This window comes from Pelobates fuscus, chromosome 5 (assembly GCF_036172605.1).
Source record: "Pelobates fuscus isolate aPelFus1 chromosome 5, aPelFus1.pri, whole genome shotgun sequence".
NCBI classification, from domain to species: domain Eukaryota; kingdom Metazoa; phylum Chordata; class Amphibia; order Anura; family Pelobatidae; genus Pelobates; species Pelobates fuscus.
This window is the reverse complement of record NC_086321.1, coordinates 229,743,624-229,758,664: the sequence shown is the minus strand read 5'-3', so window position 1 is coordinate 229,758,664 and position 15,041 is coordinate 229,743,624. Positions and strand designations below refer to the sequence as shown.

At 42.5% G+C, this 15,041-nt stretch overlaps 1 protein-coding gene across 1 annotated transcript in view; it reads right to left on the bottom strand.

The window, feature by feature from the left end:
* Positions 1-14,651, bottom strand: part of LOC134611342 (programmed cell death 1 ligand 1-like) — a 40,556-nt gene extending 25,905 nt beyond the window's left edge. Inside the window, exon 1 of the mRNA XM_063455103.1 lies at positions 14,573-14,651. The gene's annotated coding sequence lies outside the window, so the exon portion shown is untranslated. The remainder of the gene's footprint in view (positions 1-14,572) is intronic.
* Positions 14,652-15,041: the final 390 nt, after the last annotated feature.

The following is a 15,041-nucleotide window of genomic DNA, read 5'->3' as shown; positions in this document are numbered from 1 at the left end:
TGAAAATAAAATACAAATCGATAAAATAAATAATATTATTTCAGATTACCAGGCAAGCATCAAACCTTTAAAAAAGGACCAGTCACATCATAGAGAAAGAAACATTTATCGATAATAGTAGATTGACCACAACATTTGTTCAGTAAATAGACCCCAATGTTGATCAATGAACAGGTTAATCGTGTAAGTTAGGCAGTTAAGCATAGCCATTATGTGGTTACAGAAACAAAACCAAAAGGAAGGTAAAGTTTGTGGCGCTATAGAACAGCTGCTAGGACACACTAGTGGGATTTAATCACAAAAGTCCCACAAAAACCATAACACAACAATACAAAAAAAGTGTGCAGCGCTTATGATAAATACACAAAGATATATATATCAGTGGTATAACCACCTTATGTGACTATATAGATGAAAATAAGGATAAATAACCCAATAAAATGGATGTCAATAGGCATAAATCCTATACATGAGAGACAGGAAAAATCATAGCATAATACTGCAATAATAAGTCAGTCTAATATAGCAGTCTATACTTGTGAGTGGGACCATATAGACTGCTATATTAGACTGACTTATTATTGCAGTATTATGCTATGATTTTTCCTGTCTCTCATGTATAGGATTTATGCCTATTGACATCCATTGTATTGGGGTATTTATCCTTATTTTCATCTATATAGTCACATAAGGTGGTTATACCACTGATATATATATCTTTGTGTATTTATCATAAGCGCTGCACACTTTTTTTGTATTGTTGTATTATGTGGTTACAGCCACAATCTTGCATTTCACACCAGAAGACAAGTGCATGCCACACAGCACAGGTTATTCAGTAAAGTCTGAATGGTCCCGTGCTGAATTGGGCAAAACCATTTAGCTGCATACAGGGCCTTCTGTTGGACGTTGTTCATGCTTTTCAACAATGCTTCAAATCTAGGCTTGGATTTTTTAAAAAATACAAACCATTTGCCTGCGGGCAAATAGTAAGAAAATAATCCTCAGCAGTGCGACGGTTAACTCAGTGGTGGTTCCTTAGCTGCTGCATTAAATAGTTAAAAAAATAAGAACTTATATTACCATAAGGGAGGTTTAACACATCACTCTGCCCCCACCTGCCATGCGACATGTGAGGACATGGTTGCTAAATGTTTAAAACTTAAAAACAGTCATTGCTGCTATGGATGGAGCATTTTAAAAAATAGGGTAAGAGGGTCAGAGACCAACCATGCCACCACCAGTGGATTTGGCTGGAGGACATTAAAATAAATAATGGGGAATGTATAGATCACTATCCACTCTCTTGGCATCACATGTGGCCAGCAGGTGGGAACTATTTCATAAATAAAAAAGGGGGACATGTCGACCCCTGCACCCCACCCGTGGTCAGTGGGTGGGGGCCCTAATTGTAATATTTGGGCAAAGTCCAAGTGTCCTCACCAGTGCCCACCTATGGGTGGTGGATGGAGCTTTAAGTAGTTATATACTAGACGGTGGACTCCCTCCCCCCAACAAAGTTTAGTCTGTGATTGGCTGTACTTGAATTGAGTTTTAGTCAACAAAAGTTTTACAATATAAAAATTCAGAAACTGTATGTACCATTTATTGGGCTTTATAGCAGAATACATATAATTAATATCTAGTATGTTTCACAGAGCTCCACAGCTTCACAGTAATGATTGGTGTTCATGAGTGAATCACAGTGTTCCACAACAATAAAAGCTCACAGTAATGTGCTGTATGAATTATTGCCTTATAAATCCCATGGCAATTAAACACTGACACTCAGGGCAGTCTTTAACGCAGGGCAAATTGGGCAGCTGCCTCTGGCCATTTTACTTCTATGGGGTCCACGGCAGCTGCCCCGTGGGCCCCACTGCCCTTGACAACTTTCTCCTTGTGCATGTCTGTCAGTAAATTTGTGTGTGTGTCAGTGTATGTGTTTGTGTCAGTATGTCTGTCTGTGTGTATGTGTCAGTATGTCTGTCCATGTATATGTCTGTATAAGTATGTATGTGAAAGGTGCGATTGCATGCCAGGGAGTGGGGGTGTCCAGGGGGCCCCAAAAATGCTTTGCCCATGGTCCTAGTGATATTAAAGAGAGCACTGCTGACACTGGACACACATGTCCAGCTATTCTCTCACATGGACGTGCAAATGCACTCAAACTGATATATCGCGCACACATATAATACACCCATGCTTTCACACTGACTATAAAAGTTACTCTTCCGCTGAAGCTCCCTGGTATTTTTGTCATCTGCTGCTGCTTCTTCTGACAGTTCACTCCAGGATATAAATGCTTTCTTGTTTAATTTCCAGTTAGTAAATTACACAGTGCTTACTAAGTATAACTTCATGTTTTTGGGAAAGTCCACAGACCATAAATTGCACGTAAACATAATAACAAAACAAAAACCTCTTGAGAAGTCAGTGAGAGGAGAAGTGTGGTCAGTTTGGCCATAAGGAATATACATTAATACAGGGCTTCCCAAACTTTTATGGGCCGAGACCCACTTTTCAAAACGGTAATTTTTCGAGACCCACTTGTTTTTAATGTATATTTTAAAAAGTGAACACCATAGCAATCCGCTTTAGATGCACACAATTGGCACACCATGACAATTACTTTTAGAGGCATAAAACTGGCACACCATGGCAAACCGCTTTAGAGGCATACAATTCGCACACTATCCTCTTTAGATGCATACAATTGACACACCGTGGCAATCAGCTTTACAGGCATACAATTGGAACATTATGTCAGCTTTAGATGCATAAAATTGGCACACTATAGCAATCCGTTTTAGATTCATACAATTGGCATACCATGGCATTCAGCTTTAGATGCATAAAATTGGTACATCATGGCAATCAGTTGTAGATGTATAAACTTGGCACATCATGGCAACTTTAGGTGCATACAATTGGCACACCATAGCAATCAGTTTTAGAGGCTTACAATTGGCACACCATGGCAACCAGCTTTAGAGGCATAAATTCAGAACGTCGTGGCAATCAGTTTTAGAGGCATAAAATTGGAACATCATGGCAGCTTTAAATACATACACTTGGCACAGCATGGCAATAAGCTTTAGATGCATAAACTTGGCATATCATGGCAATCACTTTTAGATGCATAAACTTGGCACATCATGGCAATCCGCTTCAGAGGCATACAATTGGCACACCATGGCAATCAGTTTTAAAAGCATAAAATTGGCACACCATAGCAATCAGTTTTAGTTGCATAAAATTGGCTGTGTCCTACCTTCACTGAATTCCCTGGTGGTCCAGTGGGGTTCCTTTCCGGTCTGCAGCTCCTCCGGGTGCTGAGCTGCAGACCGTGTAATAAAAGTCTTGCAAGCTCCCAGAGTGTTACCATGACAACGCGCTGGGAGCTCGCGAGACTTCTATCACACGGTCTGCAGCTCTGCACCCGGCGGAGCTGCAGGGCAGACTGACTGGAGGGAGCCCGGCGGCATACAGGGCAAGCTGCCGGGCTCCCTCCTGGTGTCGGGACCGCGGTCACGGACCGAGAGCCCGACTAATCAGTCTGCCTTTCTGAGTACCCGGCTGCCCTGGATGTGTGGGTCAGCGCGACCCACTGGGAATCGCCCTGCGACCCACCAGTGGGTCGCAACCCACACTTTGGGAACCGCTGCATTAATATACAGTTCCCTGACTATTTGATTGGAAGTTCTGTAACAACACCAGAATGGTCTGATTAATAATTCAGAAAATAATTACATTTACTGACAAAAAGTGTTTCAAATTATTTCATCCTCCCACAGCTTTAAAAAGGTTTATGTGTATACATATATAAAAATAGATTTTTGTATCTGTTCACTTTACACATTATTAAAGCTGTAATAAGATCAAAACAGGACACAAAAATCCCAAACTAAAAGTGACACTCCAAGCACCAGATCCACTACAGCTTAATGTAAACAGCCTGTCCCTGCAGTCTCTTCTCTGTAAATACTGCCTTCTTTGAGAAAAGGCAATGTTTACAATGCTCCCTAAAGGTTACATCTAGTGGCTTACTCGACAGCCAAAAGAGGTGCACCGTATTACGGCCCTGCAATAATTTTTAGAACTGACATTCTCATGCTCAACAAATGCATCTCTATGAGGTTGATTATAAGCTCACGGACGGGGCCTTCTACCTGTTCTATTGGTCTGTTCTTATTGTATTGTCTTTTTCCCAATTGTACATTGATGTGGAATACGTTGGCGCTTTGTAAATACCAGTAATAAATTAGGTGATAATGATTGAAGAAGTGAGACAATTTCCACACGTGAATTTGGCCACCAATGCCGTCTGTGAAGACTGGATTGGCTGAGATCAACAGTAATGAAGATCTCAGCAAGGGGTGGAGAGGCCAGCACCAGCAATATCATGAGAAATAGCCAGACCATTAGCCCAATTAGTATGCTTTTGGAAATCAGTTTTGCAGATAAGCATTATTAAGCACATACAGCATTGCCAATTATATCATATCCTTTCCACAACTTAAATCAAAGCAACATCAGTTTCTACTGCTCGAGATATCATCATAATGAATCTTGATAAGTACTGCTATGATTTAATGCTGGACATCTCTGACATCATATGGATTACACTTTTATATTTCAGACATAACCTTTCTCTTGACAAGAAAACAAACCAACTTCCTGTAAGGTAAAAATACTAGACCACACCAATGACTAAAGAACCCCATGTGGGCACAAGGGAAAAATGTTTTCTGATTCATATCCACTTAAACCTCCTACATTGGATTTCACATTATAATGATACCCATAAAACATGTTTCAAAAACAATATACAATAACAAGTTGTGCTTTGTATTAATAGTCCTGGCCATTATTACAATAAGTGTCTCAGTGTCTCATACAAAGATCCCATTAAACCAGTAAATGATGTAAATTACTGAGGGAAGATCACATGAAGATAGTCTAATAAAACATGGTGGTCTATATGTCTGATCTTGCCTAACACTACAAAGATACATTTAACCGTCCAGAATATACTAGGTCATTTAAGCTTCAGAATTTATATTATAGTGGAGAAGCTGCTGAATGAAATTGCCCTTATGTATATATTTACTTATTATATATATTGTAATATATTTAGTTGTGTATATTTAAGACTAACATATTGATTGGTAGACATAGTTGGTTGCAGAACATTTAGAGGTTCCCTTTGAGTCAGGTGACTTTTAGTGTACCTTTCAAAGGAATATAGCCTTAAGAATAAAAATGTAAATTCCTAATGCTATAGTGTCCTGTAGCAGTTTAGATTAGACTGCAGACAGACAATTTAAAGTGAGAAAGGCCTCTATAAAGTACAATTCATGCCTTCAATTGTCAGTTAGACCACTCTGATTAGTTTGCGTCCAATCTTGACCAATCAGAGCACTTTGACAGGCAAGTCTTGCATCCCTTGTATGATTTAAATCTGCAAACCTGACGACTATGGGTGGGTGCAGAGGACGGACAGTCACATGTCCATCTCTGTTGAAATTCTGACTACCCCCCTTACCCATGGGTTGGTATTTATTGGTCCCATTCCAATGAGATAGTTTTTTTTTTTTTATCAGTTGGGCAGCAATAGCTGCCAAGTGCTAGTTTTAGTAACATATACCATAACCAGATAGTTAAGACATTAAAAATTCAGCCCTGAATTTGTAAGCTTTCTGGCTCGTGAATAGTTCAAATATATTGCTAGCTTTGCTCTTTTGGCCTACAATTGAAATGTCCTTCTCATTTATCCCAGCCTTGTGAATAGCTGCATGTATAGTGATGGAATATTTATCAGAGAAGCAGATGCCTTGTGAGTTCACTGTTACCCCAACACTAAATTCTCTAGCTCTAACAGCCACCAAACTGACTGAAACAGGCGAAGAAACCAAGGCTCCTCGACATGACTGGTTGAGATTGATAGTAGTTATAGTCCACAGTGGAAAATGTAAGGTAACTCTAAAATCAGCAATATAAATATACATGAAATCACACCTTTTTGAATGTATGTAGTTTTAAAGTTTTTTTTTATACAACTTTTCTTATACAACACTGTTCCAAAATCCCCTTTATAATCAGACACCCCAGATATCCAATAAATGAGCGTATATAATTTCCATAGGCAAGTACTGATGGAATTCAATTACTTGAAGGACAACCAAAGTGTATAATGAACTGACAATGTCTCACCTGTTCTATGACACGCAGCAGTTCTTTACAATTCTTTTTTCCAATGTGTCCTACATCTTATATATACTTGAAAGTAACACATTGGAAATTTTACAAAAAATACATTTTCTTTTTTTTTTGCTGACCTTAGGTAAGAGGAGGAAGAATTCAATGTAAAAAAAAAATGGTTCACGGAAATGTTAAATGAGGTCATTTGACAGCTTATCTAGTCATGTAATGTGAAAACACAAACGGTAAGGGCTAACCCACAACGCTAAAAGGCATGTTTCTGTATTTATGTTTGAAAAGATCTGCATCACATGAAGATTAAAAATAAAAAAAGGAATAATCCATTAGGAGTGCTTCATAGAACAATTAAATTAACATGTTAGTTAAAGGAACACTTTAGTGTCAGGAATACAAACATGCATTCCTGACATTATAGTGTAGAATTAACTATTTAGGTAACTGACCCTCTCTGATTGGATAGAAAAGGTATTTTTACTCACCTTTTTTCCCACGCCGCGCCGTTCTTGCTTCTCATCAGTCTTGATCTCAACCAATCAAATTCTTTTTCATAGGAAAACATTGGGAGGCTATTGTGCATTTGCGGTAAAAAAGGTTTACATCTCTTCATAGAGATGGATCTCTAAGGGGAAAGTTCAGCACCAACATTGCAAAGCATGGAAATGATGAACACCAGTGCTGAACACTGTGTAGTACCTCTAGTAGCCATCGTAGTGACTGCACCTAGAGGTGTTACTAGGCAGCAATGTAATCAGTGCTTAGCCTCCAGGGATAGGTTATACACATCAGAACCGCTATATTAAGCTGTTATTTCAAAATATCTCACCCTACTAGCACTCACCGAGACCGCTGACCACCATAATAGCGCTACACCTGCTTCTTTGAGAGTTTGGGAGAACTGTAGGCCACTGAAACATAGACTTAGCAACTGTAAAGGAGACAGTGTAGGCATCATTTTATCCCCACAATATACCTTTCAACAGATCTTCCCTACCCCTGCACTTGATTTTTGCTTTCTTTGAAGTTCACACTGTCCGCCTTTTAAAAGCAACCTCCTTTAAGAATTGCCATCATTTATCATCCTTCTGGTCATCCCAGCATCTTCATTGACCACTTTTCTTCCTGGCTACCCCACTTTCTCTCTTCTAACACCTCTGCTCTTATCCTTGGGGACTTTAATATCCCAATCATCAACCCTAACAGTTCTGATGCCTCTTGAATGTTCTCTGTAATCTCCTCCTTCGGCCTCACACAATGGTCTAATTCAGCAACTCATACAGCAGGAAACATTCTTGATCTCATCTTCACCATCTCTGTACCACCTCTAATCTCTCCAATGTTCCATTCCTCTATCTGACCACCATCTGCTGATCTTTGACATTGGCATGCCCCGTACCCATTTCACACCACCCTTGGTACATTAATCTTGACCTACAGCGATTCTCCACCAACCCTTACACACTAAATTGACCTGTTACCTCCAAAAATGCTCCAGAACTGCTGAATGCTGCTGAAGGAAGTCTCATTCTGTGTTTGACTTCCTCCACTATAAATTTAAATCTACTCTCCTATAGTTTGGCTCTTTCCTTCACAAAAGAAAACTACTTCAACACTCTGATAACTATGCTCTCCGAGAACCCAAACACATGTATTACACTGTTAACTCTCTACTTCACCCTGCTGCTGCTTCTTCTCCTACTAACTTGGCCACTACAAACTTTGCAATGCATTACACTGAGAAGATTTCTGAGATCAGGAAAGAAATCTCTGGTCTCTCTCCTATTCCTGCCAATACTTCCCCCAGGCCTGCACCCTCTGTTTTATGCTCACTCGCATATGCAATACCAGCAGAGATTTCTGCTTTGCTTTGGTCTCCTGCCCCCCACCTGTTTCCTCGATCCTGTTCCCTCACATCTCACCAGCACTCTGTCTCCTTCTCTTGCTCTGCCCCTCACTAAAATATTCAATGTCTCACTCACCTCTGACATATTTCTTCACTTTTCAAACACACAAGCATCACCCCAATTCTAAAAAAGCCCAACCTTGACCCTTACTCCCGATCCAACTACCAACCTATCTTCTTACTACCGTTTTCCTCCAAAATCCTCGAGAGAGTTATGCACATTAGATTGACCGACTTCCTTGAATCAAACTCTTCTCAACCTGCTTCAGTCTGGATTCTATGCTCGTCACTTTGTCAAAACTGCCCTTACTAAACTATTCAATGTTGTAATTGCTGATAATCCAAAGATCTGCATCTATTCTATGTTCATACTTGCACATCTGATGCTTGCCTTCAAGATTTTTCAAGGGCTGCACCATTCCTTTTCCCTGCTCTGTTATTATCTTAACCTGTCTCAGTTCCTTGAAAAGGTCATTAAAAACTCACTTCTTGAGGAAAGCATGTAAATTAAACTCTTAATAGCTTTCCCTCCCAGCACAGTACTTACATGAGAATACTCTATACATACTACTGCCAAACAAGGAGTTATCACACCAGGAGTATCTCATGTAAGAAAATAAATAGAAAAAAAACATGGGGTAATATTGCAAAAATTAGTAAAAGAAAGGAGTGAGGGAGAATATACAACTCACAAATGTAGAGCAGAGAAGTCTGCTCTAACTGTATAGGCTCCTCAATTTACCCAGAGTCAGGGCCGGATTAACATAGGGGCTGATGGAGCTGCAGCTCCAGGCCCAGGCCCAGGCCCATTCATTTAAAAAAAAAAAAAAGTTTTATTTTTATTTAAAACAAATGTCTGTCTCAGTATAAACATAGATTATTCTGCAATACCAGCACCGGCCAGTAGGGGTCGCTGTTTGTGTGGAGAGAGGCAGGGATAAGAAGTTACAGCATCTCCCTCCCTGCCTCTCTCTACTCACTGATCCGCGGGGGAGCAGCTCTGCACAGAGAGTCCAGACAGCAGTTTCGAGCCTGCGAGACATGGGGACGGTGAGAGACTTGGGGACAGTGGCGTACACACAACCCATGGGGCCCCGGTGCGAAAACTGATCCGGGCCCCCCCCTCCCCCCGCGCGAGCGCTTACTCTGCGCAGGCTGGGGCCGCAACACATGGCGGCGGGCACCTGGTCGCAGGGCTGCGACCCGTGCGACCGTGGTATGTATGCCAGTGCATGCATAAACACATACACTTAAAGGACCACTACAGACACCCAGATCACATCAGCTCAATGAAGTGGTCTGGGTGCCAGGTCTCTCTAGTTTTAACCCTGCAGCTGAAAACATAGCAGTTTCAGAGAAACTGCTATGTTTCACTGAGGGTTAATCCAGCCTCTAGTGGCTGTCTCATTGACAGCCGCTAGAGGATTTTCTGCGATTCTCACTGTGAAAATCACAGTGAGAAGACGCTGAACGTCCATAGGAAAGCATTGAGTATTGCTTTCCTATGGGCATGTTGAATGCGCGCGTGGCTCTTGCCACGCATGTGCATTCGGAGCTGAGAGGCGGATGGGGACGGAGAGATCCCCAGCGTTAAGGGAGTCCGGCGCTGGAGAAAGGTAAGTGCATAAGACACACACACACTCTCATGAACAGACGCACACATTTACTGACAGACACACACTCAGTGACAGACCCACACAAACATACTCAGTAACACACACACTCACTAACACTAACACACACACTCACTAACACTAACACACACACTCACTAACACTAACACACACACTCACTAACACTAACACACTCACTAACACTAACACACTCACTAACACACACACTCACTAACACTAACACACTCACTAACACTAACACACACACTCACTAACACTAACACACACACTCACTAACACACACACTCACTAACACACAAACTCACTAACACTAACACACTCACTAACACACACACTCACTAACACTAACACACTCACTAACACACTCACTCACTAACACTAACACACACACTCACTAACACACACACTCACTAACACTAACACACACACTCACTAACACTAACACACAAACTCACTAACACTAACACACTCACTAACACACACACTCACTAACACTAACACACTCACTAACACACTCACTCACTAACACTAACACACACACTCACTAACACACACACTCACTAACACTAACACACACACTCACTAACACTAACACACACACACACACTCACTAACACACTCACTCACTAACACACTCACTCACTAACACACTCACTCACTAACACACTCACTCACTAACACTAACACACTCACTAACACACACACTCACTAACACACACACTCACACACACACTCACACACTCACTCACTAACACACTCACTCACTCACACACTCACTCACTAACACTAACACACTCACTAACACTAACACACTCACTAACACACACACTCACTAACACACACACTCACTAACACTAACACACTCACTAACACACTCACTAACACACACACTAACACACACACTCACTAACACACACACTCACTAACACTAACACACACACACACTCACTAACACACTCACTCACTAACACACTCACTCACTAACACACTCACTCACTAACACACTCACTAACACACTCACTCACTAACACACTCACTAACACACACACTCACTAACACACACACTCACTAACACACACACTCACTAACACACACACTCACACACACACTCACTAACACACTCACTCACACACACACTCACTAACACACTCACTCACACACACACTCACTAACACTAACACACTCACTAACACTAACACACTCACTAACACACACACTCACTAACACACACACTCACTAACACACACTCACTAACACTAACACACTCAAACGTTTTTTTTTTTTATTTAATCCCCCCAGCCTCCTTACCTGTGGGAGAGCTGGGGGGATTCCCTGGGGTCCAGTGGTGTTGCTGGCCCTGCTGTCACCCGGCTGGCTGGCTGGCGGGCGCGCGAGGGAGCACTGTCCCCTGAGTGCTCCCTCTTCAGCTCCCTCGCGCGCCGCGTACTAATGATGCCGGAGCCGGAAGATGACGTCATCTTCCGGCTCCGGTTTCAGTGCGGTGCGCGAGGGAGCTGAAGAGGGAACACTCAGGGGACAGTGCTCCCTCGCGCGCCCGCCAGCCAGCCGGGTTACAGCAGGGCCAGCCTCGGGGGGCCCGGAGGTGGCCGGCTCCTGGGCCCCCCAGCAGAAGAGGCTGACCTTGTGGGTACATACCTGGGTCGCAGGGCGGCCGGGCCCCCTGGTGGGCCGGGCCCGGTCGCAGCCGCAACCCCTGCGACCCTGGTATGTACGCCACTGCTTGGGGACGTTGAGACATTGGGACACTGGGAGACATATGGACACTGGGGAACATAGGGACCCTGAGACACTAGGGACGCAGTGGCCCCATGTCTCACAGCGGCCCCTAGACTCTCAGTGTCCCCATGTCTCCTAGCCAGTGTCCCTAGTGTCTCCCAGTGCCCCTGGTGTGTCTCAGTGTTCCCATGTCTCCCAGTGTGCCTGGTGTCTCTCAGTGTCCCTAGTGTCTGTATCCCTAGTCTTCCAGAGTGCCCTAGTCTCTCAGTGTCCCCATGTCTCTCCCAGTGTCCTCAAGTCTTATAGTGTCCCAATGTCTCTAAGTGTCCCCTAGTGTCCTAGTGACATCGGGACACTGGGAGACATGGGGACACAGACTCTAATGGACACTGGGAGACATGGGGATACAAACACTAGGGGACACTGGGTGACATCTGGACACTGGGAGACATGGGGACACAGACTCTAATGGACACTGGGAGACATGGGGATACAAACACTAGGAGACATGGGGACACTGGGTGACTTTGCGACTTGGGAGATATGGGGCACTCCCAGTGTCCCCATGTCTCCCAGCCAGTGTCCCTAGTATCTCAGTATCCCCATGTCTCCTAGTGTCCCTGGTGTCTCTCAGTGTCCGTAGTGTGCCACTGTCCCTAGTGTCTCTGTGTTTCCTAGTCTCCCAGTGTCTCAGTGTCCCACTGTCTCCCAGTGTCCCCATGTCTCCTAGTGTCTCAGTGTCCCCTAGTATAAAATAAAAATTCTTAGGCATGCACTGTGGTAGATTTAAGCAGGTTTATTGGACACCGCAACATTTCGACCTGTACCCAGGTCTTACTCAAGTCTCCAGTGTCCCCTATGTATCACAGTGTCTCAGTGCCCCATGTCTTCCAGTGTCCCCTCATGTCCCCATGTCTCCCAGTGTCCCCAAGAGTCTGTGTCCCCAGGTCTCCCAGTGTTCCCTAGTATCTCAGTGTCCCAATGTCTCTCAATGTCCCCAAGTGACATTGGGACACTGGGAGACATGGGGACACAGACACTAAGGGACTAGGAGACATGGGGACACAGATATGCCCCCTTTTTGTGTATGTTTGCCCCTTTTGGCAGTTCTGGTTATGTGATTTGTGTCAGTGGCCCACCCATCCATAGACTTCCTGCTTTATTGGACACTGCTGTTAGGGGTATGGGTTTACTTGAAAGATGAAAGCGTGATATTAGCATAGGGTATGTGTTTTCTCATAGCTGCATCCTATGAGTTTCCCTCCAGCACCATCTCCATCAGATACATGATGCTTAGGAGGTAGGACTGTTTTAGTGTTTTTGGTCAATAAGATTTTGTAATTAGGCCCCATCATAACTGTCAGCACCAGGCCCACTGGGCTCTTAATCTGGCCGTGCCCAGAGTGACAACTATGGTAAAAGAAACAACTTTATTCAGCTTCCATTTTAAAATCATGCAGGCTGGCAGGTAAAACCTCTGCTTCATTTAATTTACCCTCACAGAGCTTTCCCGTGAAAAATCGTAAATTCGTAAATTCTGATGATGTCACCAAGGAGGCGAATAGGGGTCGGGTACAGCCGTGGCAGACCTGCACAGCGCTGGAAATAAGGAACGTTTTAAAAGGACACTCCAGGCACCCAGACCACTTCTGCCCATTGGAGTGGTCTGGGTGCTAACTCCCACTACCCTTAACCCTGCAAGTGTAATTATTGCAGTTTTCATAAACTACAATATTTATCTTGCAGGGTTAAGTCCTCCTAGTGGCTGTCTACATCGGCGCTGGACTCCGGTAAGTCACTGAAGGGGTTTTAAACCCTTCAGCAACTTGGGATTGGGGGGTGGGAGGAAGAGGGGACCTGCAGTGCCAGGAAAACTGTTTGTTTTCCTGGCACTGGAGAGTCCCTTTAACCCCTTCTAAGGGTGTTAGTAGGGGGCAAGCGACGTAAATGGAAGTTTTCACACTATGGGGGTCTAGAACACATGTTTGCGTTCCTGACCCTCTAGGTTTTTTTTTTTAATAAAAGAACACTCGACGTGCAAAATGTGCTCAAGTGCTTTATGTTTCTGGAGTAATTTTCATAACAGTTTATAAGAGAGCAGAATACAATAGAAATCAGCATTTTTATAACTGGGGGCAGAAACACCAACCTAGTTGTCAGACAGTGCTCGCAACTCTTGTAAGTGGTCTCTGATTGCATGTGTGCAGCTTTTACAAGCTGTTTTTTTTTTTTGTTTTTTTTTTAATATATACCCCGAAAGATAAAAAAAAAAAATGGATGTTTTCTTTTGAGGTATATCTTCCAAACTGTTGAATAAATAAATGGAGTGTTCCTTCAAAGAATGAACTACATACAGGTTAATTTACTAAACAGTAATTTGTGGTGAATTGAAAACCAAATTGCATATTTTAAGCTAAAACTGCCAAGTCGTAAAAACAACCGAGTTGGGCAATTGTGGTCTAAACCTCGCAATTCACAACTAATTGAATAAGCCCAAATATGTTAGACAGAGCCAAATTATTTATATTACACACTATCCAAGCGCACACGCACAAATGCACACATATATACAATATATTTTGTTAGGGTACACAAACAGAGCTACATGACATGGTTAATTCTATCTGGGTTATTCACTAACGTGGAAATTGCTGGGAATTCAAAGTGTATTTCAAGATTTAGGTCAAGATAAACAAATTGGAAAAGTATTTAAAGTCAATTCTGTTTTGAGTTTGGCTATTTCGGCTTTCAATTTTAAATTCACTCTGAATCATTTCGAAAGCCCATCAACAAAAGAGAATAAAACTCCCATTAGCCAAATACAACCAGTTAAAAAGTTGATTGCTGACCAATACTGTACAAAGTACATTTCCATGCAAAGACTTTGCTGCTGAGAATGGGTGCTGTAGCCCACAGCAGGGGTTTCAGCGTTTTTCATCTAGCAATCAGGAAACACAGAGTGCTCTTATTAGTGCTATGACATTTGGCATGCATGTGGAATGATGAGGGGGAACCCTGTGATTACAGTTTCTTGTTTTAAAAACAATACCATGTGTATTTAACGTGTTGGACTCACCCTAAAGAAATACCGGCAATGTTGGTATGCTTCTTACTTTGCAAGCTTCTTATTCTTCCAGCTATTTATTCAATGACCAAAGGTAGCTCTGCATTCACAGTTCCAGATTCAGTTAGCAAGGTTGGTTTCTTTTTTTATCCGATTTTTGTATCCAGTTGCCAGTTGGCTTTTCATTCGACCAGCGTCTAATTCACAAAGTAATTTTATTCTCTATACTATCTGCATCATAAACAATAAGTGATACACAGCTATGTTACTGGTGCTGTGTTTGTACAAACCCGATTACACAGTGTATATGTATATATAGCTTCTTATAGCAAAACTGAAAGTGAAAGCCATAACTACTATTTGAAATGAATCACTATCTCTATGACCCAAGTCATATTTTTCAGGAGATACCAGGAAATCTTGAGCATTTCCGATATGTGCTAAACAAAGTTACTGTACATGCGGACATCATTCTTTACCT